Source organism: Prionailurus viverrinus, chromosome A3 (assembly GCF_022837055.1).
Source record: "Prionailurus viverrinus isolate Anna chromosome A3, UM_Priviv_1.0, whole genome shotgun sequence".
In the NCBI taxonomy this organism is placed as follows: Eukaryota; Metazoa; Chordata; class Mammalia; order Carnivora; family Felidae; genus Prionailurus; species Prionailurus viverrinus.
The window spans coordinates 115,236,007-115,260,526 of NC_062563.1; the positions used below are offsets into that span (position 1 = coordinate 115,236,007).

Consider the following 24,520-nt stretch of genomic DNA (forward strand, 5'->3'; position numbering starts at 1 on the left):
CTCGAACTCACAGACCGCGAGATCGTGACCTGGCTGAAGTCGGACGCTTAACCGACTGCGCCACCCAGGCGCCCCCTCTCATTGTGGTTTTGATTTGCATTTCCCTGATGATGAGTGATGGTGAGCTTTTTCTCATGTGTGTGTTAGCCATCTGGATATTTTCTTTGGAAAAGTGTCTGTTCCTTTCTTTTACCCATTTCTTTGCTGGATTATTTGTTTTTTGGGTGTTGGGTGTGATTAAGTTCTTTTTTTTTAATTTATTTTTATTTTTTAATTAAAAAAATTTTTTTGGGGGCGCCTGGGTGGCGCAGCCGGTTAAGCGTCCGACTTCGGCCAGGTCACGATCTCGCGGTCCGTGAGTTCGAGCCCCGCGTCGGGCTCTGGGCTGATGGCTCAGAGCCTGGAGCCTGTTTCCGATTCTGTGTCTCCCTCTCTCTCTGCCCCTCCCCCGTTCATGCTCTGTCTCTCTCTGTCCCAAAAATAAATAAACGTTGAAAAAAAAAATTTAAAAAAAAAATTTTTTTTTAATTTACATCCAAATGAGTTAGCATATAGTGCAACAATAGTTTCAGGAGTAGACTCCTTAGTGCCTCTTACCGTTTAGCCCATCCTCCCTCCCACAACCCCTCCAGGAACCCTCTGTTTGTTCTCCATATTTAAGAGTCTCTTGTATTTTGTCCCCCTCCCTGTTTTTATATAATTTTTGTTTCCCTTCCCTTACGTTCCTCTGTTTCGTCTCTTAAAGTCCTCATATGAGTGAAGTCATATGATATTTGTCTTTCTTTGACTGACTAATTTTGCTTAGCATAATACCCTCCAGTTCCATCCACATAGTTGCAAAGGGCAAGATTTCATTCTTTTTGATTGCTGAGTAATACTCCATTGTATATATATACTACATTTTCTTTATCCATTCATCCATTGATGGACATTTGGGCTCTTTCCATACTTTGGCTATTGTTGATAGTGCTGCTATAAACATGGGGGTGCATGTGTCCCTTTGAAACAGCACACCTGTATCCCATGGATAAATGCCTAGTACTGCCATTGCTGGGTCGTAGGGTGGTTCTATTTTTATCTTTTTGAGGAACCTCCATACTGTTTTCCAGAGTGGCTACACCAGCTTGCATTCCCAGAGTGTGATAATTTCTTTATAGGTTTTGGATACTAACCTTTTTTCCGATATGTCATTTGCAAGTGTCTTCTCCATTGACCGCCATTTAGTTTTGTTGATTGTTTCTTTCACTGTGCAGAAGCTTTTTATCTCGATGAGATCCCAGTAGTTCATTTTTGCTTTTATTTTCTTTGCCTTCAGAGATATGTCAAAGGTAAGAAGTGGCTGCAGCCTAGCTCAAAGAGGTTTTTGCCCATTTTCTCCTGTAGGATTTTGATGGTTTCCCCTCTCTCACATTTAGGTCTTTCATCCATTTTGAATTTATTTTTGTGTATGGTGTAGGAAAGTGGTCCAGGTTCATTCTTCTGCATGTTGCTCTCCAGTTCTCCCAGCACCATTTGTTGAAAAGACTGTCATTTTTCACTGGATACTCTTTCCTGATTTGTTAAAGATAAGTTGGCCATGTATTTGTGAGTCCATTTCTGGGTTCTCTATTCTATTCCATTGATCTATGTCTGTTTTTGTGCCAGTACCATACTGTCTTGATTATACAGCTTTGGTAAAATATCTGCTTGCTGAAAACTATAGAAAACTAATGAAAGAATTTGAAGAGACACACAAAAAAATGGAAAAACATTTCATGCTCATGCGTTGGAAGAACAAATATTGTTAAAATGTCAATGCTACCCAAAGGAATCTATGCATTCAATGCAATCTCTATCAAAATGACACCAACGTTTTTCACAGAGCTACAACAAACAACCCTAAAATTTGTATGGAACCAGAAAAGACCCTGAATAGCCAAAGTAATGTTGAAAAAGAAAACCAAAGCTGGAGGCATCACAATTCTGGACTTCAGGCCGTAGTCTCTTAGCAACTTTGAAGAATATAGTGTACGGTATTGTTGACTATAATCACAATGCTATGCTTTCGATCTCCAGAACTTAATCCTCTTCTAACTGCCAATTTGTATCCTTTGACCAACATATCCCCAATTCCCCTACTCCACAGCCACTGTCAACTACCAGTCTATTCTGTTTCTGCGAGTTTGGGATTTCTTTACATTTCACATGTAAGTGATACCTTATAGTATTTGCCTTTCTCTGTTTGACTTACCTCATTTAGCTTAATGCACTCAAGGTCCATCCATGTTGTAGCAAATGACAGCATTTCCTTCCTTTTTATGTGAATGATGTGTGTGTGTGTGTGTGTGTGTGTGTGTGTGTGTGTGTGTAATCACATTTAAAAAAATCCATTCATCCATGAATGGACCTTAAGTTGTTTCTATATCTTGGATATTTTGAATAATGCTACAGTGAACATGGGTGTGCAGATATCTTTTCAATATCCAGTTTTTTCCCCCCTTTTGATGTATACCCAGAAGTGGGATGGCTGAGTCATAACGGCAGTTCTGTTTTTTAATTTCCTGAGGAACCTCTGTACTGTTTCTGTAGTGATTGCATCAGTTAATATTCCCATCAACAGTACACAAATGTTCTCTCCTCTCCACATCCTCACCAACACTTGTTATTTCTTGTCTTTTTGGTGATATCCATTCTAACAGATGTGAGGTGATAGCTCATTGTAGTTCTGATGTGCATTTCCCTAATGATTAGCGATGCTGAGCATCTTTTCACATATCTGTTGGCCATTTGTATGTTTTTTTTTTTTTTTTGGAGAATGTCTATTCAGTTCCTCTGCCCATTTTTTAATTGGATTGTTTTGTGTTACTGAGTTATATGAGTTCTGGATGTTAAACTCTTATCTGATACATGGTTTGTAGAACTTTTCTCTCATTCTGTAGGTTGCTTTTTTCATTTTATTATTTCTTTTGCAATATAGAAGCTTGATCATAGAGTATGGTTTGGAGTGCTGTGGAATTTAGTTTCCTAGTATTTTGTTCAGTATTTTTTCCGTCTGTGTTGATCAGGCTTATTGGCCTGCGGTTTTCTTACAGTGTCTTCTTCTGGCTTTAATGTAAGGGTAATGCTGGCCTCATAAAATGAATTTGGGACTGCTCTCTGTTTCAGTTTTTTTTTTTTTAAGTGTTTGGGGAGAATTGACATTAATTCTTCCTTAACTGTTTGGTAGATTCACCAGTGAAATCATCAGCTTTTGGGCTTTTCTCTGATGGGAAGTTTTTTGTTACCAGTTGATCTTCCTTGCTCATTGTGGTCTGTGTGGATTTTCTATTTCTTCATGATTCAGTCTTGGTAGGTTGTATATTTCTAGGAATTTATCCATTTCTTCTAGGTTATCCCATTTGTTGGCATATAATTGTTCATAGTAGTCCTCTACTATCCTATGTATTTCTGTGGTATCAGTTGTCAATTTTGTTTATATTTTTTTAAAAAAAGCAGTTTTTAGTTGATCTTTTCTACTGTTTCTCTCATCTCTATTTTATTTATTTCTGGTTTGATCTTTGTTATTTACTTCTGCTAACTTTGGGCTTATTTTTAGTTCTAGTCCCTTGAAGTAAGAAGTTTGATTGTTTATTTGGAATATTTGTTTTTCTTAATATATGCATTTGTCACTATAAATTTCCCTCTAAGAAATGCTTTTGCAGCATTCCATAGTTTTTCTTATGTTGTAGTTCCATTTTCATTTGTTTGAAGATATTTTGATTTACTTTTTGATTTCTTCTTTGACCGGAGTGTGTTGTTTACTTTCTGTATGTTTGTAAATTTTCTAGCTTTCCTCTTGTTGTTGATATGTAGTTTCAAAGCAATGTGGTTGGAATAGATGCTTGATATGATTTAAATCTCAAATTTGCTTAGATTTGCTTTGTGGCCTATCATATAATCTATTCTGGAGAATATTCTATGTGCAGTGAGGAAGAATAGGTATTCCGTTGCTGTTGGATGGAATATCTGTTTATGCCTGTCAGGTTCATTTGGTCTAAAGTATGGCTCATGTCCATTTCCTTGTTGATTTTCCTGTCTGGATGATCTATACATTGCTGAAAGTGGAGTATTGAAGTCTTGTATTATTATTGTTTTCTTTTTCTCCCTTCACATCTCTTAGTGTTTGCTTAATATATTTAAGTGTTCTGACATTAGGTGCATATATGTACAATTGTTACATATTCTAGATGAGTTCATCCTTTTATCATACCTTATTTGTCTCTTGTTACCATTTTTGACTTAAAGTCTATTTTGTCAGATATAAATACATCTATCTCTGCTTTCTTTTGGTTTCCACTTGCATGGAATATCTTTTCCCATCCCTTTGAACCTATGTGTGTCCTTAAAGCTGAAGTGAGTCTCTTGTAAACAGCATATAGTTGGGTCTTGTTTTTCTTTTCTTTTCTTTCTTTCTTTTTTTTTTTATTCAGCCCACCAGCCTTTGCTTTTTTAAAAAATGTTTGTTTATTTTGGAGAGAGGAAGAGAGTGCGTGTATGTGCGCACGTGAGTTAGGGAGGAGCAGAGAGAGAGGCAGACACAGGATTAGAAGTGGGCTTTCTGCTGACAGCAAAGAGCCTGATGTGGGGCTTGAACTCACAAACCATGAGATCATGACCTGAGCTGAAGTGGGATGCTTAACTGACTGAGCCACCCAGGTGCTCCAGCCTTTGCCTTTTGATTGGATAATTCAATCCATTTACATTTATTGTAATTGATATGTAAGTACTTACTAATTCCATCTTAATAATTGCTTATTAATTGCTTATTAATTAATGGCTGTTTTGTAGCTCATTTTTCCTTTGTTTTCCTCTTTTGCTGACTATCTTTGTGAATTAGTGATTTTCCATGGTGGTATGCTCTAACTCCCTTGTCTTTATCTTTTGTGAATCTATTATAGGTTTTTACTTTTTGTTACCATGAGGTTTACATAAAACATAGAACAGTTCATTTTATGCCAATGGCAACTTAACTTCAATCTCATACTCAAACTTGACCCTTCTACTCCCCTACTTTTATGTTTATGAAGTCACAGTTTACTTATTTTTGTATTATACATTTATTAACAAGCTATAGTAGCAATAGTTATTTTTACTGATGTTTTCCTTTAATCTTTTTTTTTAAAGATTTTTTTAAATGTTTATTCCTTTATTGAGAGAATGTGTGGGAGGGGCAGAGAGAGAGGGAGACAAAGAATTTGAAACAGAATCCAGGCTCCAAACTGTCAGCACAGAACCCGACGCGGGGCTTGAACTCATGGACTGTGAGATCATGACCTGAGCTGAAGTCGGAGCTTAAATGACTGAGCCACCCAGGTGCCCCTCCTTTAATCTTTATGCCATAGTTAAGTTGCATTTAGGAAAGTCTTTATTTCTCTTTCATTTCTGAAAAATAGTTTTAGAGGATAGAGTATTCTTGGTTGACTGTTTTTTTTCTTTAAGCACTCTGATTATTATTCCACTCTCTCTTGGCCTGTACAGTTTCAGCTGTGAAATTTGCTGATAGCCTAATCGAGGTTCCTATAGCTTAATATCTATTTTTCTCTTGCTGCTTTTAGAATTCTCTCTCTGATTTTGGTTTTTGACAGTTTCATTGTAATGTGTTTAGAGAAGACTGTTTGGAATTGAAATGGGGTGGTCTATTAGAAAGAAAGGAAGGAAGAAAGCTCTTCATTCAGCCATCTGTAACCTTTAATAATGAGATAAGTTTCTGGCAGCAGAGGAAATGGGAAGGACTTCTTTCTCATCATTAATCCTCTTCCTTTCCTAGCCAGTGATCTCAGAGCTCCAGAGGAAATGAAAAACAGTTCTTACTCTCAAAAAGGCAAGGTATCCTTAGATCATCCAATTACATGGCACAAGACTGGAATCAGTAAGTAGCTGAAATAAATCAAGATGTAAGGTTTAAAGTTGTTACCCCCCTAATAGAAAATTATTTTGTTCAGAACTTTCACTCCTTCTGTAAATCTTTTAAAGTAAGAGTAGAAGTGGCAGCGATTACACAATAATATAAGAAATTAGACTGGCCTGAGCTCTGGCTCTTCGAATCTAGTGATTAAACAACTTTGTTCTAATATTTTGATTTGTAACTGACTTAAGATGTTATTTTGATTTGTGATTGCTCTGGAGAAGGAAACATAATTTTGAAACATTTAACTTTCTGAAGACCTAAAAATTAGTTAACTAACAAGTTCTTGATATGGCAAATAAAAAAAAAAGTTCTCAAAATAGTCAAATATGAGTGGCTTTTACATTTCCTAGTCGTTGCTTCTATATTAGGGCTTAAATATGAGTGATATGGCTAATTTCTTCCTGATCTTTTGAGTTAGGATTCTTTGGCATTTTGTAAACAATCTACAGCCATGTAAATGTCATTTAATAATCTCCTCACTGTAGGAAAAGCATCTCATTTATGTAGCATTCTTTTTAAAACAAAAAAAATTTTTAAAGGTTTTTATTTATTTTTGAGACAGAGAGAGACAGAGAGTGAGCAGGGGAGGGGCAGAGATCGAGGGAAACACAGAATCTGAAGTAGGCTCCAGGCTCTGAGCTGTCAGCACAGGGCCTGACGCAGGGCTCGAGCTCACAGACTGTGAGATCATGACCTGAGCTGAAATCGGATGTTAACCGACTGAACCACCCAGAAGCCCCATCATTTATGTAGCACTCTACAAAGTGCTTTCACATAATCATTTGACTTTTTACATCTATGTGAACTAGATGGGAACTATATTGTCATACACCAAAACAAAGTTAATTCAATAAGTATTTATTTACTTAGTTTTAAGTGTACAAGGTGGTGATACAATACTTCCATATAACACCCAGGGATCATCACAACAAGTGTGCTCCATAATCCACGTCAGTTTGTTTTCTATAATTAAGACCCAGTGTGAGATCTGAAACCATAAAAATCCTAGAGGAGAACACAGGCAGAAACTTCTTTGACATTGGCCATAGCAACTTCTTTCTAGATATAACTCCTGAGGCAAGGGAAACAAAAGCAAAAATAAACTATTGGGACTTCATCAGAATAGAAAACTTCTGCATAGCAAAGGAAACCATCAACAAAACTTAAAGGCAACTCATGGAATGGGAGAAGATATTTGCAAATGACCTACCTGATAAGGGGTTAGTATCCAAAATATGTAAAGAACTTAGAAAACTCAACACCCCAAGAAACAAATAATCCAGTAAAGAAATGGGCAGAAGACATACAGATAGTGAGGAGACACATGAAAAGATGCTCAGGGTCAGTGATCATCAGGGAAATGCAAATCAAAAGTACAATGAGATGTGACCTCACACCTGTCAGAATGCCTAAAATCAACAACACAAGAAACAAAGGTGTTGGCAAGGATGTAGTCAAAGGGGAACCCTCTTGGCACCATTGATGGGAATGTAATCTGGTATAGCCACTGTGGAAAACAGTATGAAGGTTTCTCAAAAAGTTAAAAATAGAATTACCCTACAACCTAGCATTTGTACTACTGGTTACCCAAAGAAAACAAAAATTCCAATTCAAGGGGATACATGAACCCCGAGATTGATAGCAGCATTATCAACAATAGCCAAAATATGGAAACAGCCCAAGTGTCCATCGACTGATGAATGGATAAAGAAGATGTGGTATATATATTTTATATACATACAATGGAATATTACTTAGCCATAAAAAGAATGAACCCTTGCCATTTGCAATGACATGGATGGAGCTGGAGTATTATGCTAAGGGAAATAAGTCAGAGAAAGACAAATACCATATGATCTCACTCATACGGGATTTAAGAAACAATTGAGCAAAGGGAAAAGAAGGAGGCAAACCAAGAAACAACAAGTATTGAGGAATGCTCTACTCTGACAGACATTGGTGATACATAGTGAATGTGGAGTTTCTGTACTAGTGGGGAGAGGCAGACAACAAACAAACATAGGTGTATGTCATTCCCTTACAGAAAAGTTGAGTAGGGTACAAAGGACAGGGAACATGGAAGATGTCCATGAATGCTGCTCTATTTAGAATGATCAGGAAAAACTTCTCTGATGATGTGACATTTGGGATTCCAGAGGAAGAATATTCCAGGCAGAGGAAACAGGGCATAGAAAGGCCTGAAGAAGGGAATGCTTCTTGATGTGTTCAAGAATTGAATAGAAAGAATCGTAGGAGAGATGGGACTAGAGGGAAGTGAACAAAAGAAGAATGGTCAAAGACAAAGTTAGATGAAATTCGTAAAAAGGCTGTAAGATTAACTGAGTTACTCTTGATTATTCAATAAGTGACAGAATTGAGTTCAAACCCAGGTCCCCTGACTCCAGATCCTGTGCTTATATACTGTGTTACTTCAGAAACATAACCAGTCTCTGCTTAGTAGTAGCTGCTCTATTAATGCTTCTTTGGCGGATTCAGTGCATCTAGGGAACTGAAAAGCAGTGTCAGAAAGATAACATTAGGGGCGCCTGGGTGGCTCAGGTCATGATCTCACGGTTCATGAGTTCCAGCCCCGTGTTGGGCTCTGTGCAAACAGCTCAGAAGCCTGGAGCCTGCTTTGGATTCTGTGTCTCCCTCTCTCTCTGTCCCTCCCCCACTCACGCTCTGTCTCTCTCTCTCTCAAAAATAAATAAACATTAAAAAAAAAAGAAGGATAATATTAATCTGTATGATCTCTTTTTGGGCTGCTATCATGTGGTGGCATTTATGAAAATCTTCTTGGCCAAGGACAAGACTAGACTCTACTGCTCAACTAAATAGGCAACTAAGACTACTTCCCACTACTTCTCTTGTGGTTCAAAATTTCCCCCTTGAAATATTTCATTCAGCTGTCCTTAACTCTTTTTTTAAAGTTTATTTATTTTGTGTGTGTGAGAGAGAGAGAGAGAGAGCACACACACATGAGTGGGGGAGGGGCAGAGAGAGAGAGGGAGAGAGAGAATCGCAAGCAGGTTCCGTGCTGTCAGCATGGAGGCTGACACAGGGCTTCATCCCATCAACCATGAGATCTTGACCTGAGCCGAAATCCAGAGTTGGACGCTTAACCAGCTGAGCCACCCAGATGCCCCAGCTGTCCTTAATTTTGAATATTGAGGCAAGTTCTAACAGCAGAGGAAATGGGAAATAGAGTAAATATTAACAACTTGAAAGAAATTGCATGAGATCATTGGACTGTGTGTGAAGTGCATGTATAAATATAAACAGAAACATATATTCTTACATATACATATATGCACATATATAAACCCCTCCATGGGAAACATTTAAACATTTTTGTTTTTTATTTTTAATTAAAAAATTTTAATTCTAGTATAATGTACAGTATTAGTTTCAAGTGTACAGTTCTGCACATTACATTCATTAATTCTATACATTACTCAGTGTTCATCACAATAGGTCTACTCTTAATCCTCATCACCTATTTCACCCATCTCCCCCCACCTTCCCTCTGGTAACCATTAGTTTGTTCTCTGTAGTTAAGAGTCTGTATTTTGTGTCTTTTTCAATTTGTTCACTTATTTTGTTCCTCAAATTCCATATATAAGTGAAATCATATGGTATTGGTCTTTCTCTGACTTATTTCACTTAGCATTATACTCTCTAGATCTATCCATGTTGCATCCATGCAAATGGCAAGAATGAATTTCATTTTTTTTTATGACTGTAATATTCCAGTATGTGTGTGTATGTTACCACATCTTCTTTATCCATTCATCTCTCGATGGATGTTTGGATTGCTTCCACAATTTGGCTATTTATGCTGCAGGAAATGGGTATGTATATCTTTTCAAATTAGTGTTTTCCTATTCTTTGGGTAAGTACTCAGTTGTGGAATTACTGGATTATATGTTAATTCTACTTTTAATTTTTTGAGGAAACTCCATACTATTTTCCACAATGGCTGCACCAGTTTGCATTCCTCCCATGGGAAACTTTTATTGCTAATGTTAGTGGTAGAAGTAGATAGAAATTATGATAAAGGTGATAACATCAGGGGTGCCTGGGTGGCTCAGTCAGTTAAGCATCCGTTTCTTCATTTTTGGCTTAGGTCATGATCTTGTGGTTTGTGAGTGTGAGCCTTGTGCCAGTCTCTGCACTAACAGTGTGGAGCCTGCTTGAGATTCTCTCTCTCTCTCTCTGTCTCTGTCTCTCTCTCTCTCTCTCTCTCTCTGTCTCTGTCTCTGTCTCTCTCTCTCCCCCTCTCTCCCCCTCTCCCTGTCCCTCTCCCTCTCCCCCTCCCGCTGACCCTACCCCACTCATGCTTGCTCTCTCTCTCTCAAAATAAATAAATTAAAAAAAAAATTTTTAAAGATGATAACATCACACGATGTCAATTTCAATAGAATCTACTCAATGAGTCCATACTATAATCATGGGTTATAGACCAGTGTGAATTTTAAATATAAATTTTTAATAATAATATAATACCATAATAATATATAAACCATTACAGTATGCAAATATTACCTATTAAATGATGAATTAATACTTGTTTGGATTGAACATTGAGTTAATTCTGTCTTAGCATACTTGTAGAAGACCACGTGTTACTTAATCAATTTAAATAGGAAATCGGGCACCTGGCTGGCTCAGTTGGTGGAGTGTGTGACTCTTGATCTCGGGGGTGGGAGTTTGAGCCCACATTCATTGTACAAATTACTTAAAAATAAAATCTTAAAAAAATTTAAATAAGAAATCATAAATTATTTTACTTCAGAGATTTCCATGTAGTACCCAGCACAATGGCTTAAACACTGAGTGGAAGACAGCCTAGAGTAGTGGTTGGGAGAACACAGCTGTTAGATTGAAGCTAAGGTAAAACCCATCTTCGCACTTAGTAGCTGTGTGATCACAGACAAGTCTTAAATGTCCTCATCTATAAACTGGCTTAATAATAGCACCCACCATATAGAATAGTGAGACTTAATAAGTTAGTTAATTAACATGTAAGGTGCTTAAAATGATCCTGACACATAGTAAGAACTAAAGTGGTGTTGTACTACTTTTATTAACGTAAAAAATATTTGTTGAAGTTAATCTTTTGCAGATAGGATTGGTTGATTTAAAAATAGGTCAGGTACTAATAGGTAGTACACTAATAGGTCAGGTGTACTAATATGAAAGCTGTGCTGTTATGATGAGCTCAAGGTTTAGGGAATTGTTTCTCCATGTCTGACTTGTAGGCATATTTACTCACTAATACCCATTTCTCCATCTCTTCTTTTCTCTCCTAAGTGACAGATATTAAAACTGTCTTCCCATGAGGTGGAAACTTGGAGGTTTCCCTCTTTTACTTAGTGATCATTTTATATTTGTCTTCATACTTGTCTCCCTTCTTTTCTAAAAGGAAGATCTAGAAAGGAAACCTAGCCTGGTTAGTTTAGCAGTGTTTTTTCAAATGTTTTTAAAATGTGGGTTGTAAATCAATTTAGTGGGTTTCAGTCAATTAAAAAAATTTTTTTAATGAAAGTGCATCACAGGGAGTAAGATAAGTATTGTTTTATGAAATATCACACACATATATGTGTATACATAAATATATTCCTACATGTGTAACACACATGAAAGATAGTATGTGTAATGATTAAGGGCATAGACTCTGGAGCCATGTTGTGTGTATTAAAATCCTGGCTTGGCTCTTTGTCTTGTTCAAGTTTCTATGTGCCTCAGTTTACTCATCTGTAAAATTAAGGTAATAAAAGTACCTACCTCACAGAATTGTGAGAATTAAGTGAGTTAACATATGTAAAGAGCTTAGAATTTATAAATCCCTTTCTCTCTGTTTACCTATCCATCTATTCACACACACAGATATACACACAGATCTATATATCTACACACATACACACATATGCACATAGTAAGAGCTGTGTAAAAGGTTATCAATAATGTGTGTGTGTGCTTGTCCTGATGTAAAATATGTTTATTACTGTGAGTTGTGGCCAAAAAAGTTTTAAAAGTTACTTGTTTATCAGGTGGAAGGGTATTGTGAGTGGATTTGGAGTGAGGAGACTCTGGTCCAAGTCAATTCTCTGTCAATCCTCATGTTACCTGGAATGTATCATTTGACTTCTTTGTCATTGTCTTTCTCTTAAAGATGAATGGACTCTCAATTATCTTAAATGGGCCAACAAACACTATAACTCTATGCTTTTATTCTTTCTGCCTCTTCCCTTTCTTCCATCTTACTTATGAGCAAAATGAGAAGTTCTTTATGGATTGTAGCATTATGAGTTTTGACCTTGGCCAGATTGATTGAATGAGGATTAGGTACCTTAGGAAAAAGACATGCAATAGGGACTCTTGACACAAGATAGTGACCAACTCATCAACTCTTTCCTTTGAGGGGAAGTTGAATGTGGGAAGACAGGCAACATTAGGGATGTCTAGAGAGACATCACAATGGGGGAGGATCAGAGTGGTGGTGTAGTGCCCTACAAATTGTGGTAGGAGGAAAAATGGCCTATAGAATCAATACTGGTGGTGGAATTCTGTGGAGGGGAGGGAACCATCTCAAACTGCCTCTGACCAGCTTGTATGGTTGTGGAAAATCTGCCCCTCAGGACTTTCTCTAGGTGGGTTATAAGTGAGATAGAGAGTTACTTGGGGTTGGGGTGAGCCAGGAGAGGAGATGAGACAAAGGAGGGCCTAGGAATATGAGAAAGAAGAGTTTAAATATAAAAGACAACCAGTGTAACTTTCCTGGAAGCAGGGATAGTTAAGAGCATTTTAAATTAATGGGGATTTCTAATTCTCAATTTTTTGTTGACTGTGTCACACAGGGTTCAACTCCTCTCTATTGTACCATTCATACCCTCATCTTTGAGTCAGTAGTGTTCCAGAAAGAAAGGGGATTAAGGAGGGCCCATCAGCTTGATATAAGGAAGAAAGTGAAATTCAGAATAGATATCAATAATTTAGTGGAAGCAGGAACTCAGTTGAAATGTAGCCCCCACACCTGGGTGGCACAGTCGGTTGAGCTTCTGACTTCGGCTCAGGTCATGATCTCGTGATCTGTGGGTTCAAGCCCCACATCGGGCCCTGTACTGACAGCTCAGAGCTTGGAGCCTGCTTCAGATTCTGTGTCTCCTTCTCTCTCTGCCACTCCCTGACTTGTTCTCTCTCTCTCCCTTCCCCTCCCTCTTTCTCTATCTCAAAAATAAACATTAAAAAAAAAGAAAGAAAGAAATGTGTAGCCCCCACCAGGCACCCAGACATATTAGAAAGGATACCAGTTTTCCCAATATATGTGGAATGAAGGTTTGAGCCAATTTGCTTAAATACTGGAAGACAGGATGAGTTGAGCAAGTGCAAGAGTTGGAGGCTTTCAAGCAGCTGATACGTGATATAATACCGTAATTCTCTGTCATTTAGAGTGTTGTTTTCCAAAGAGTATCTCTGAGCACTAGCTTTGTTTCTCCTCACCAATAAGAGTTTCATGAGGAAATAAATTTGGGAAGTGATGGGCACTTCCCACTCCACTCACCTTAAAGATCTGCAGTTTACATCAGCATGTTATAACTCTGGGAAGTTGAGCAGTGAAGGTTCAAGATTACGTAGTTGCCTTCCTTGGAGCCCAAAAGCACCAAAGGAACACAGTCTAGTTTCCAATTACTTGCTAGATTTTTCTATCTTGATTTCAAAAAAGACATTGCCACACAATGTCCCGAAATTTCTCTATGAAGTGAATTTACCCTATTGTCACCATTTTGGTTAATAAGATTACCACCACATGTTATCTCAGAACTCTCAAATATCTTTTATTTTTGACCATTAGCTTTTCTTCACACCTGCCATACACATACAATAGAATTAATTCATTATCAGATCTTGCTGATGCTTGTAAAACACATATATCCCTTGTTACATGCCAGACTTTTTATAATTTTTTTTAACGTTTATTTATTTTTGAGACAGAGACAGAGCATGAACGGGGGAGGGTCAGAGAGAGGGAGACACAGAATCTGAAACAGGCTTCAGGCTCTGAGCTGCCAGCACAGAGCCCGACGCGGGGCTCGAACTCACGGACCGCGAGATCATGACCTGAGCTGAACTCGGCCGCTTAACCGACTGAGCCACCCAAGCGCCCCAGACTTTTTATAATTTTAATGTATATTGGTTATTTAAGATACATTGAATCTTAGTAACAGGAAATTGTATTTCCATGTACCAAGCAACAAACAATTGGAGTTTGAAATTAAAGTACCATTTATAATAGCATAAAAAATTATCAATCATTTAGGGGTAAATCTGACCAAATATGTGAAAGACCTGTACACTGGAAATTACTAAATATTGCTGACAGAAGTAAAGAAAATTTCAAGAAGTGGAGAGCTATACCTTGTAAATGGCCTGGAAGGCTCAATATTGTTAAGGTATCAGTACTCTACAAACTGATTTATACATTCAATGCAATACCAATAAAAATCTCAGACTGTTCTGGTTCGAAATTGGTAAGCTGATTGTAACATTCATATGGGAATGCCAAGGACTTAAAATAATTAAAGCAACCTTAAAATAGTAAGAAGAAAGTTGGAAGGGTACACTACTTGATTTTAAACATTATTATTAAGCTGTTGTCACCAACACAATGTGGTATTGGCATGGAAATGGACAGTTACATCAAAGGAACAGAATAGAGAGTTCTGAAATAGACCCATACATTACAAACAATTGATTTTTTTTTTTTTTATATCAGAGCAAAGGCAATGCGATGGGTAAAGGATAGCCTTTTCAACCAAAGAGTGTGGGCATAATTGGATGTCTATTATTTTATTTTTTTAAAGATTTTATTTTTAACTAACTTCTACACCCAATATCGGGCTTGAACCCACAACCCTGAGACCAAGAGTGACGTGCTCCACAAACTGAGCCAGCCAGGCACCCATGGATATTTATATTAAAAAAACAAACAAACAAGAAACTTGGATCCATACTGTGCACCATTTATAAAAACGAATTCAAAATGGATCATATGCCTAAATGTAAAACCTAACACTATAAAAATTCTAGAAGAAAACATGGTAGAAAATCTTTGTGAACTTGAATCAGACAATACTTCTTAGAAAAAAATACCAAAATCACTGAATAAAAGGATAAATTGATACATTAGACTTCTTCAAAATCTAACATTTCTGTTCTTCAGATGACACAGTTAGGAGAGAATGAAAAGACAAGCCACAGACTGGGAGGAAATCTTTGGGAAGCATATATTTACTAACGGACTTGATTCCAGAATATATAAAGAACACTCAAAACTCAATAATAAGAAAACCCAATAACAATGGACAAAATATTTGAATAGACTTCACCAAAGAAGATCTATAGATGGCAAGAAATTACATGAAAATATGGCTAATAGAAAACTTACCTGGCAGGGGAGACACCATGATCACAAAGGTAGTTCTCCCAGGGTGAGGCTCATCTGTTGCACTCCAGATGTGCTGACCCCTGCGATTTCCCCAAATGACTTATTGGAAAAATGCAAATTAGAAACTATGAGATATCACTACATAGCTCTCAGAATGACTAAAATTAAAAAGATTGACCCCACCAAGTGTTGGAGAGGATGTGGAGAAACTAGAACTCTCACATACTACTGGTAGGAATGTAAAATGTATGAACACTTTGGAAAACAGTTGGGCAGTTACTTAAAAATGTTAAAAATATGGCTGAGCCTGCTGGTCTTTGGCAAGCTGCTGATGCCGGTCTCTGTTGTGCAGGATGGGGTTTGTTAAAGTTATCAAGAATAAGGCTTACTTCAAGAGATACCAAGTGAAATTTAGAAGAAGACAAGAAGTTAAAACTGATTACTATGCCCGGAAATGCTTGGTAATTCAGGATAAAAATAAGTACAACACACCTAAATACAGGATATTTCATGTAAGCAACAGAGACATCATTTGTCAGATTGTTTATGCCCGTATAGAAGGAGACATGATAGTTTGTGCAGCTTATGCTCATGAACTCCCAAAGTATGGTGTGAAGGTTGGCCTGACAAGTTATGCTGCAGCATATTGTACTGGCCTGCTGCTGGCCTGCAGGCTTCTCCATAGGTTTGGTGTGGATAAGATCTATGAAGGCCAAGTAGAAGTGACTAGAGATGACTGCAGTGTGGAAAGTATTGATGATCAACCTGGTGCCTTCACCTGCTATTTGGATGCAGGGCTTGCCAGAAATACTACTGGAGATATAAAATTTTGGGGGTCCTCAAGGGAGCTGTGGATGGAGGCTTGCCTATTCCTCACAGTACCAAATGATTTCCTGGTTATGATTCAGAAAGCAAGGAATTCAATGCAGAAGGGCATCGGAAGCACATCATGGGTCAAAACGTTACAGATTATATGCAGTACCTAAGGGAAGAAGATGAGATGCTTACAAGAATCAGATGCCTTTATAAGAAAGCTCCTGCTGCTATATGAGAGAATCCAGTCTATGAGAAGGAGCCTAAGAAAGAAGTTAAAAAGAAGAGGTGGAATTGTCCCCAAATGTCTCTTGCCCAGAAGAAAGATCAGGTAGCTCAGAAGAAGGCAAACTTCCTTAGAGCTTAGGAGTGGGCTGCTGAGAGCTAATAAACCAAACCACAATTTTCTATGAAGATTTTTTGGATAAAGACAATAATAAGCTTATTCACCAACCAACAACAACAACAACAACAACAACAACAACAACAACAGCGAAGTTAAGTATACATCTACTACATGACCCAACCATTCCACTCCAAGATTTTTATTTGCCCAAGAGAAAAGGATGAGCAACTGAGTGGCTCAGTTGGTTGAGCATCTGACTCTTAATTTCAGCTCAGGTCATGATCTCAGGGTTCATGAGACTTGGATTCTCTCTTTCTCTCTCTCAAATAAATAAACTTAAAAAAAAAAAGGAATTATGTCCTTGTAAAGATTTGCACAGAAATGTTTATAACAGCTTTGTAGCCCCTAAGTGATAGGCAACCCAAATTTCCATCAATGGGTAAATGGATAAGCACATGGTAGCATATTTATACAATGCCATTGTAGCAACAATAAAAAGGAATGAATTGTGGATACAGTCAACAATAACAGCAGATCAGTTTGTTTGGGGAGGTATGTAGGGTGGAGGAGCACAGAAAAGTGGGAAAGGAAGGGATTCCAAAGGGACCTGAAGAAATTTGGGGTCATAATCCAGTGTTTACTATCTTGATTGCAGTGATGGTTTCACAAGTATAAGCATATTTCAAAATTCAACAAATTACACACTTAAAATAAAATATGTGCAGCTTATTTTATCTCAGTTATATCTCAAAACTGTTTTTTAAAAAGATGGTTCTAACATGCATTTATTTGAGGTTGTGTGTGGGTAATTCAGGTAGGCATGTCCAGCTTAGGGTTGGAAAAAGGGATGTGTAACTCTGGGGGAAGGTGGGGGAAAAGATTTTAGGAATAAATTGTCCCTCCCTCCCTTATCCTCTTTCTTCTCTCCCTCCTTTATCTGTCCTCCATAAAGATCTGAGATGGTTAAATATTATTTATGTGGAGTTGATAGTTGAAGATATGGGAAAGACTGGTTGCATAAAGGAATGGGTTATTGAGGAAACGTGAGAAACACTGAGGCATGTTTGAAAGGGACACTGAAGAATAAAAGAAACTAGTATGATCAGAAGAGTGGTGGGCATGTAGGAAAATAATTAGTAAAAGGGAATGGATGAACTACTTCCTTTTTGCTTAGTACTGTCTATTTCTGTGAATGTTGATCTGTCTTTTTAGGGCTCAGGAACATCTCCAATGGGATAAAGAACAAACCAAACAATCACAGGGCTATGCTGGTTAATACCCTATTGTTTCTAATGGAGTAGTATGTTGTTTTAAAAAAAAAACCCACAAGGCTCCTGGGTTGCTCAGTCAATTAGCTGGCCAATTTCCATTTAGGTCATGATCTCCTGGTTCATGAGTTCAAGCCCCACATCCGTCTCTGTGCTGACAGCTCAGAGCCTGGAGCAGGTTTCGGATTCTGTGTCTCAGTCTCTCTCTGCCCCAGCTCTGCTTGCACTCTGTCTCTCAAAAATGAAGAAACATTAAAAAAATATTTTTAAAAACCCCACAAAACAAAACCTCAATAAAACCAGTATTCTTAGGAGATGGGAGTCATTTCACATATAATCCTTTAGCTAGCTCAACAAATATTTGCATGGCCCCAACATCTTCTGGTTTTATTTTATTTTATTATATATATTTTATTTTATTTTATTTTATTTGAGTAAGAACTCTATACCCAGGGTGCCTGGGTGGCTCAGTCAGTTAAGCATCAGACTCTTTGGCTGAGGTCATGATCTTGCAGTTTGTGAGTTTGAGCCCCGCCCTGAACTCTGTGCTGACAGTGGGTAGCCTGCTTGGGATTCTCTCTCTCTCCATTCCTCCCCTGCTTGTGCTGGCATGCTCTCTCGCTCTCTCTCTCTCTCTCTCTCTCTCTCTCAAAACAAATAAACATTAAAAAAAAAATCTCTGTACCCAACATGGGGCTCACACTTATGACCCTGAGATCTAGAGTTACATGCTGTACTGAGGCAGTCAGGTGCCCCATGCATTTTGTTTTTAAAAGACCACATGAAAATGCTGAGTGCCTTCAAAGAGGTATAGTAATTTATGCCCTCCTGTTTGGCATAAAGTGGGTGAAACATTTTTAATGTCATAGAACAAAGAAAAAAAGTAAATTATATAAAAACATATATGAGGTCTTTAAATGGGTGTCCTGCCTGCAGTCCTTTTGAGATGCTTTTCAGCCTTTTGTGCTGCTCCTGCCTGAGAAGTCCTGATAATAATTTCTATAAAGACTGCTCCATATTATATGACGTATTCGTATTATATGAATGTGCCAACAAGAAATTAATCCGTTATTTCAGAGAAATAACAGCCACTGTGGAAAAGAACCCATCAGGGTTAGGTTTCTACTTTCTTATATTCTTTAGATTTCCTACAATAATAAATGATTATGAAATCTAAAGATTTGCCAGGGAATATTTAATATTCATTTCAACTGAAGAACTGAAGTATCTTTTTCAAAGCCTTTAGAAAGAAGTGGATGGGATTTCTTACCTGTGGCTTAAGTTAACAGTGTTCAGGGGAAAAGAAGAACCAAAGAGAAACTAACCAAATGACCAAACAAACAAACCCAAATTCACAAAAATAAATAAATTCTATATACCAGATAACAACATTCATTGCTGACCGGTTTGTTAGATGTCAGACAGATCTCTGTTCTGACTGTTGAGCTGTGTGACCTTGGACAGATTGCCAGTCTCTGAGCTTCTGCTCTTCCTTAAAAGGGGCCATAATACCTACCTCACCAACAGAGACGTGGTGGGGAGTGAGACAGGGGATTTATGAGGGAGTGCCTGGCCCAGATTGTCTTAAAATGATCATTTAGTTCCTTCCCCTTTTTCTCAGGGATTAACTGAAGCTGACAGTTTGGGGTGCAGGCAGATAGTTTGCTGCAGTGTGTAAACCAATTCCAGTCTCCCCTTCTTTGGTGTTTCTGTACCTTCTTGGAGTGTGAATGAGGAGGGTCCTCTTCTTTTGATGTACAGGCTTGGGTTAGGTTAGCTAGGAAAGTGACATGTCTGGCTTTTTTCTTGCTGGCTTATATCTTTGGCCATGTTTCCACCACGCTGTGGCCTCAGTGCTCTGGTCAATCCAGAGTCATCAAAGCTGAGAGAAAAGGAGGTGAGGTGGCAAACTGTGTGGGGAGCTCAGAGCTGGTATTCCCAAATTCTTCTGATCTGCCCCACAGAGAGCACAGCCTTGGTTCAGGCAGGCTTCCTCTCCACAACAGCCAGGTTTCTTCTTTACCCTTCCAGAGTCCTACACTCTCTCAGGGGGAGGAGTGATGAATGTTTTTGGCACTAATGGAAAGAAATCCTCTTCCAAAGAGGAATACTTCTGTTCTACTCCCCCGTTTTGTCTTTAAACTTCAGGTTCTCTTTTCCAGGAGAGATTTAAATTGGATTACAGTAATAATTCCTATTTGTTACATGCCACATGCTTTATATCCATTAACTCACTTAATTCTCACAACAATCCTGCAAGATACATGTGGTTGGTTCCATTTTATGGATGAGAATATTGAGGCTCAAACAGATATGAGGACTTGTGCAAAGCAACATAGCTGGTGACCGTAATATTAATCCCCGGACATGTTTTATTTTGGAGCTGTGAAGGAGTTTGTCTCTCTCTCAGTCCTATTTACCTGTGTTTTCACCCCACTCATCATACCACCACCCTGGCCTGGGGCAAGTTACGAGCTTAAAGGATTTATTTGCCATGTAAATCCTGAGATGTGATCTCTTTCTCTGTCTCATCCCTAGGATATCATTAGAGAGAGTTTGCCAGCTGGGAAAAGATACGAACCACCCCATAGCATCAGTGACTACAGTGTGTTCTCATAAAACTGGTGCTCTAAAAACGGCTACATTTTACTGAGAGAATTAACCACAAATTGAGGCTAGTTTTTACAACGCCACAAGTGGGGCTGTATTAATTGTCTATAAAGACGATTCTGAAGTGGTTCTCTGCTCTCAAATTCCAAAGGAAGCAAGTAAGGTACAGTATGCAATGTTCTCTGAGGCGGATGATCCAGTCTTCTCAAGTTTTAGAAGGTCTCACTGGGGACAGTCAGGATCCTGAACTGTATTATGATTTTACTCTTTAAAAGGCTCTGTGAAGCCCTCAGAGCAGAACAAGCTGGCGTATCTCAGAGCACCAGAGCTAGATCCAAAGTGCATCGGCATTTTTTTCCTAGCAAAACAAAACCAAACTTGAACAGTATTTCCTCTAAAACTGAAAAACAAAGTCAACAAGGAGAAACAGGATAAAAAGAAGGACAGTTTTGGATTTTTGAAAGAATTTGATTCAGTACCTGGTGTGAATTGAATTTATTTAACTGTCATTCACATTTAAAGGCCTAGGCCCAGGTCTAGAAGAGTTATTGTAGCATTCCATGAAAGACTTTCCTTTGTTACCCACATTTAGTTTATGTGATTGGTGCACTAGGATTATTTTTCCGGTCTGAATGGATATAGAAGATGTATGGACCTGCAGTGTGTACAGAGCTGTTAGCATCACTCAGAAATAAGCTCCAGTCCCATTGCAACCCATATACATCTTGCATAACAAAGGATTTGGGGCTTAAGGTGGCATTTCAACCTCAAACAGTGTTCAATATGACAAACTTTTATTGCAGTTGAATTTATTTGTCGTTCTAGGTGTTCAAAGCATCTTATTTATTCTGAGGTACAGAATCAGTTTTTAGGGTGGTAATTAACTCTTTAATAGATGACAAAATTGATGTCTGATATTACAACATGAACCCCTACATCCAGCTATAACTGACTTGACTCTATTGCAAGGAGCTCAGGCTTTGGAGTAGGTTCTGCTATTTATACACTTTGGCTTTGGGAGAATCACTAGTGAGTCTTAAAATTGAATGTGCCTATAAATCACCTGAGGTTTCTGTTCAAAGGCAGATTCTGCTTCTGTAGGTCTAGTGTGAAGCCTGAAGTTCTGCATTTCTAACGAGCTCCCAGATGGTGAAGATGTTGACAGTCACACTTTGAGTGTCGAAAACTATTTGAACCTTAGTTTTCTCACCTGGAAAAAAAGGGGGGGGGGATGAAAATAACTACTTGAGAAAATTGTTAGGAACACTAAATGAGTCAGTGAGGTGAAGCATCTGACACGTAGGAAGATTACCACAAATATAAATGTCCCACTCCTACTTTTCCCGTTTGTTCCTACCTAGCTCAGCAGGCAGGAACTCTGTTTGTTCAACCCTGTTTCCTCAGCTGCAGTTTTTAGTGGGTTTACTTTCATATTTATGTCATAGAATTAAGTTCATCGCAGAAAGACATGTGTAAATAATTAAGAACCCACCCTGTCCTCTTTCCCCAAATTATGTGCCATTCAACATTACATGGAAAATCTTATGCCCAATGCGAATGCTCAAAATTGAATTGCAAAGCAACTTGTTCAAAATAGCTGTAAAACTTTGCTTAACCATTAGCAAAACATGATTATTTGGGATCACAAAACAATACTCAATTATATTTTTGGAAGACACACTTCTAAAACAATGTTTTAAAATGGTTGGAAATGAAAGAATGGGCAAAAATATACCAGGAAACTCAAATATAAGCAAAGAGGGTTCTAATCTTAATATCGAGTGAGCTAGAATTCAACTCATACAGTTCCATAAAGTACAAGAGGAGGGAATACTTCTCAACTCATCATCTGAGGCCAGTTTTACCCTGATACCAAAACCAAACACATCAGGAGAATAAAAACTATAGGCCGATCCATTACGAATGTAGCTGCAAAAATCATTTTCAACAAAATACTAGCAAATTTAATCAACCTATCAAAGAGTTTTACATACCAGATATCATTATCCCATGAACGCAAGGGTGGTTTAACATTTCAAATTAATTTGTGTGATATGCCGTATTTTAAAATTACATGATCGTTTCAATAGGTGGAGAAAAGCATTTGATCAAGTCAGGTTCTGCTCAGGATAAAAATACTTAAACTATAAATACGAGGGTAGTCTCTCAAGCTGATAAAGAGCATCTATGGGAACTTACAACTAATATACTTAATGGTGAAGGTTGAGTGTTTTCCCTCGTAAGATAAGGGACAAGACAAAGATGTCATTCTCACCACCTCAGTTCAGTAGTCTACTTGAGATTCTTTCTAGGGGCAATGTCTTCGTCCATTCAGGCTACAATTACAGAATACCATAGATGGGTGGCTTGTAAACAACAAATTTATTTCCTGCTGGTAAGGAGGCTAAATGCAAGATCAAGGTGCCAGCAGTCTGGTGTCTGGTAAGGGGTCGCTTCCTGGTTGTTTTCCCTGTGTTCTCACATGGTAGAAGGGTCAAGGACCTATCCTAGGCCTCTTTTATAGAGGCACTAATCTAACTCCTCCATCCTCATGACCTATTTACCTCCCAAAGTTTCCACCCACTACCATGACCTTGGATGTTAGGACTTCAACATATGAATTTTTGAGTGACACAAATATTCACCCTATAGCAAGCAATTAGACAATAAAAAGAAATAAAAGACATCCAGACTAGAAAGGAAGAAGTAAAACTATATTTGCAAATGTCATGATCTTGTGTATAGAAAAACTGAAAGAACCCACTGAAGACCTATTAGAGGTAATAAACAACTTCAGCAAGGTTGTAGGATATAAGAGCAATATTAAAAAATCAGTTGCATTTCAATACATTAGCAAAAAACAATCTGAAAATGAAATTCAAAAATAATTTCTTTTATAATAGCATGAAAAAGAATAAAATAAGAATAATTTAAATAGAAGTGGGTAAGACTTGTATACTGAAAACCACAAAACGTTGAAAGAAATGAAAGATCTAAATAAGCAGAGAGACATCTATGTTCATAGACTGGAAGACAATACAGCAAGTTAAGATGGCGGTACTCCCTGACTTTGATCTGCCAATTCAATGCAGTCTCTGGCAAAATCCCAGAAATTGGCAAGCTGATCCTAAAATTCATGTGGAAATGCAAAGGATCTAGAACAGCCAAAACATTCTTGAGAAGAACAACACAATTATAGGACTCACTTGCAGTTTCAAAGCTATGTACTTTGCAGTTTGTACTGTGAGGTTACAAAGTGATGACAGTATGGTACTGCCATAAAGATCAATGGAATGAAATTTAGAGTCCAGAAGTAAACCCTAACTTTTATAGTCCGTTGGCTTTTGAATAAAGGGCCAAGATGATTTGATGGAGGGAAATAATAGTCTTTCAACAAATGGTATTGCATACATTAGATATCCACATGCAAAAGTATGATTTTGGAATATTATTGGAATAGTGGAAATTTTACTGCTCTAATAAACTAATCTCAGCTCAAATATCAGCATCATGCATTTTAGTCTTTCTGCAAAGGAGATAAAACTATCATATATAGGGATGATAGTGATGTTATACTTTCAAATTGTGAGAATCAATTGAAAAGTTTTGTCAAGCAATAAGGGAATTCAAAGATAGTTACATACAAAATCACTCTAGGGAAATCAGTGGCAATCTCTCTATCCGTACCATTATCTGTATATATCAACTAGTTAGAAGATAAGATCTCACTTGGAATTGCAGTCAAAAAGATGAAATACCTACGGATTCAGCAAGACACAGATGAAAAAAACTTTAGAAGTCAATGAAAAATATGAAAGAAGATTTGAACAAATGCAAACCTTTTGCATGGTCTTAGAAAAACACTTCCATAAAGTTGACAGTTTTCCCCAGGGTAAATTGTACATTTAACATGATCCCAATAAAAATGCCTGTACTTTCCTCCCTGAAGTGGTGAAGTGTATTCAAAAGTTCATATGACAAATGAGACAAATAAGAACAGCCAGGAAATTCTGACAGAGAAGAGCAATGAGGAAGGGTTATGTCTATCAGATATTAAAGCATAAAGCAACAACAATTTTAAAGGTATGATAATGGTGTTTGAAATAAGC

At 37.7% G+C, this 24,520-nt stretch overlaps 1 non-coding gene and 1 pseudogene across 1 annotated transcript; both read left to right on the forward strand.

Moving 5' to 3' along the window:
* Positions 1 to 15,366: 15,366 nt before the first annotated feature.
* Positions 15,367 to 15,527, forward strand: LOC125163176 (U1 spliceosomal RNA). The gene has a single exon (XR_007151333.1). It is a non-coding gene; the product is annotated as a U1 spliceosomal RNA (small nuclear RNA).
* A 167-nt stretch (positions 15,528 to 15,694) lies between these two features.
* On the forward strand, positions 15,695 to 16,640 carry LOC125161670 (60S ribosomal protein L5-like; annotated as a pseudogene).
* Positions 16,641 to 24,520: the final 7,880 nt, after the last annotated feature.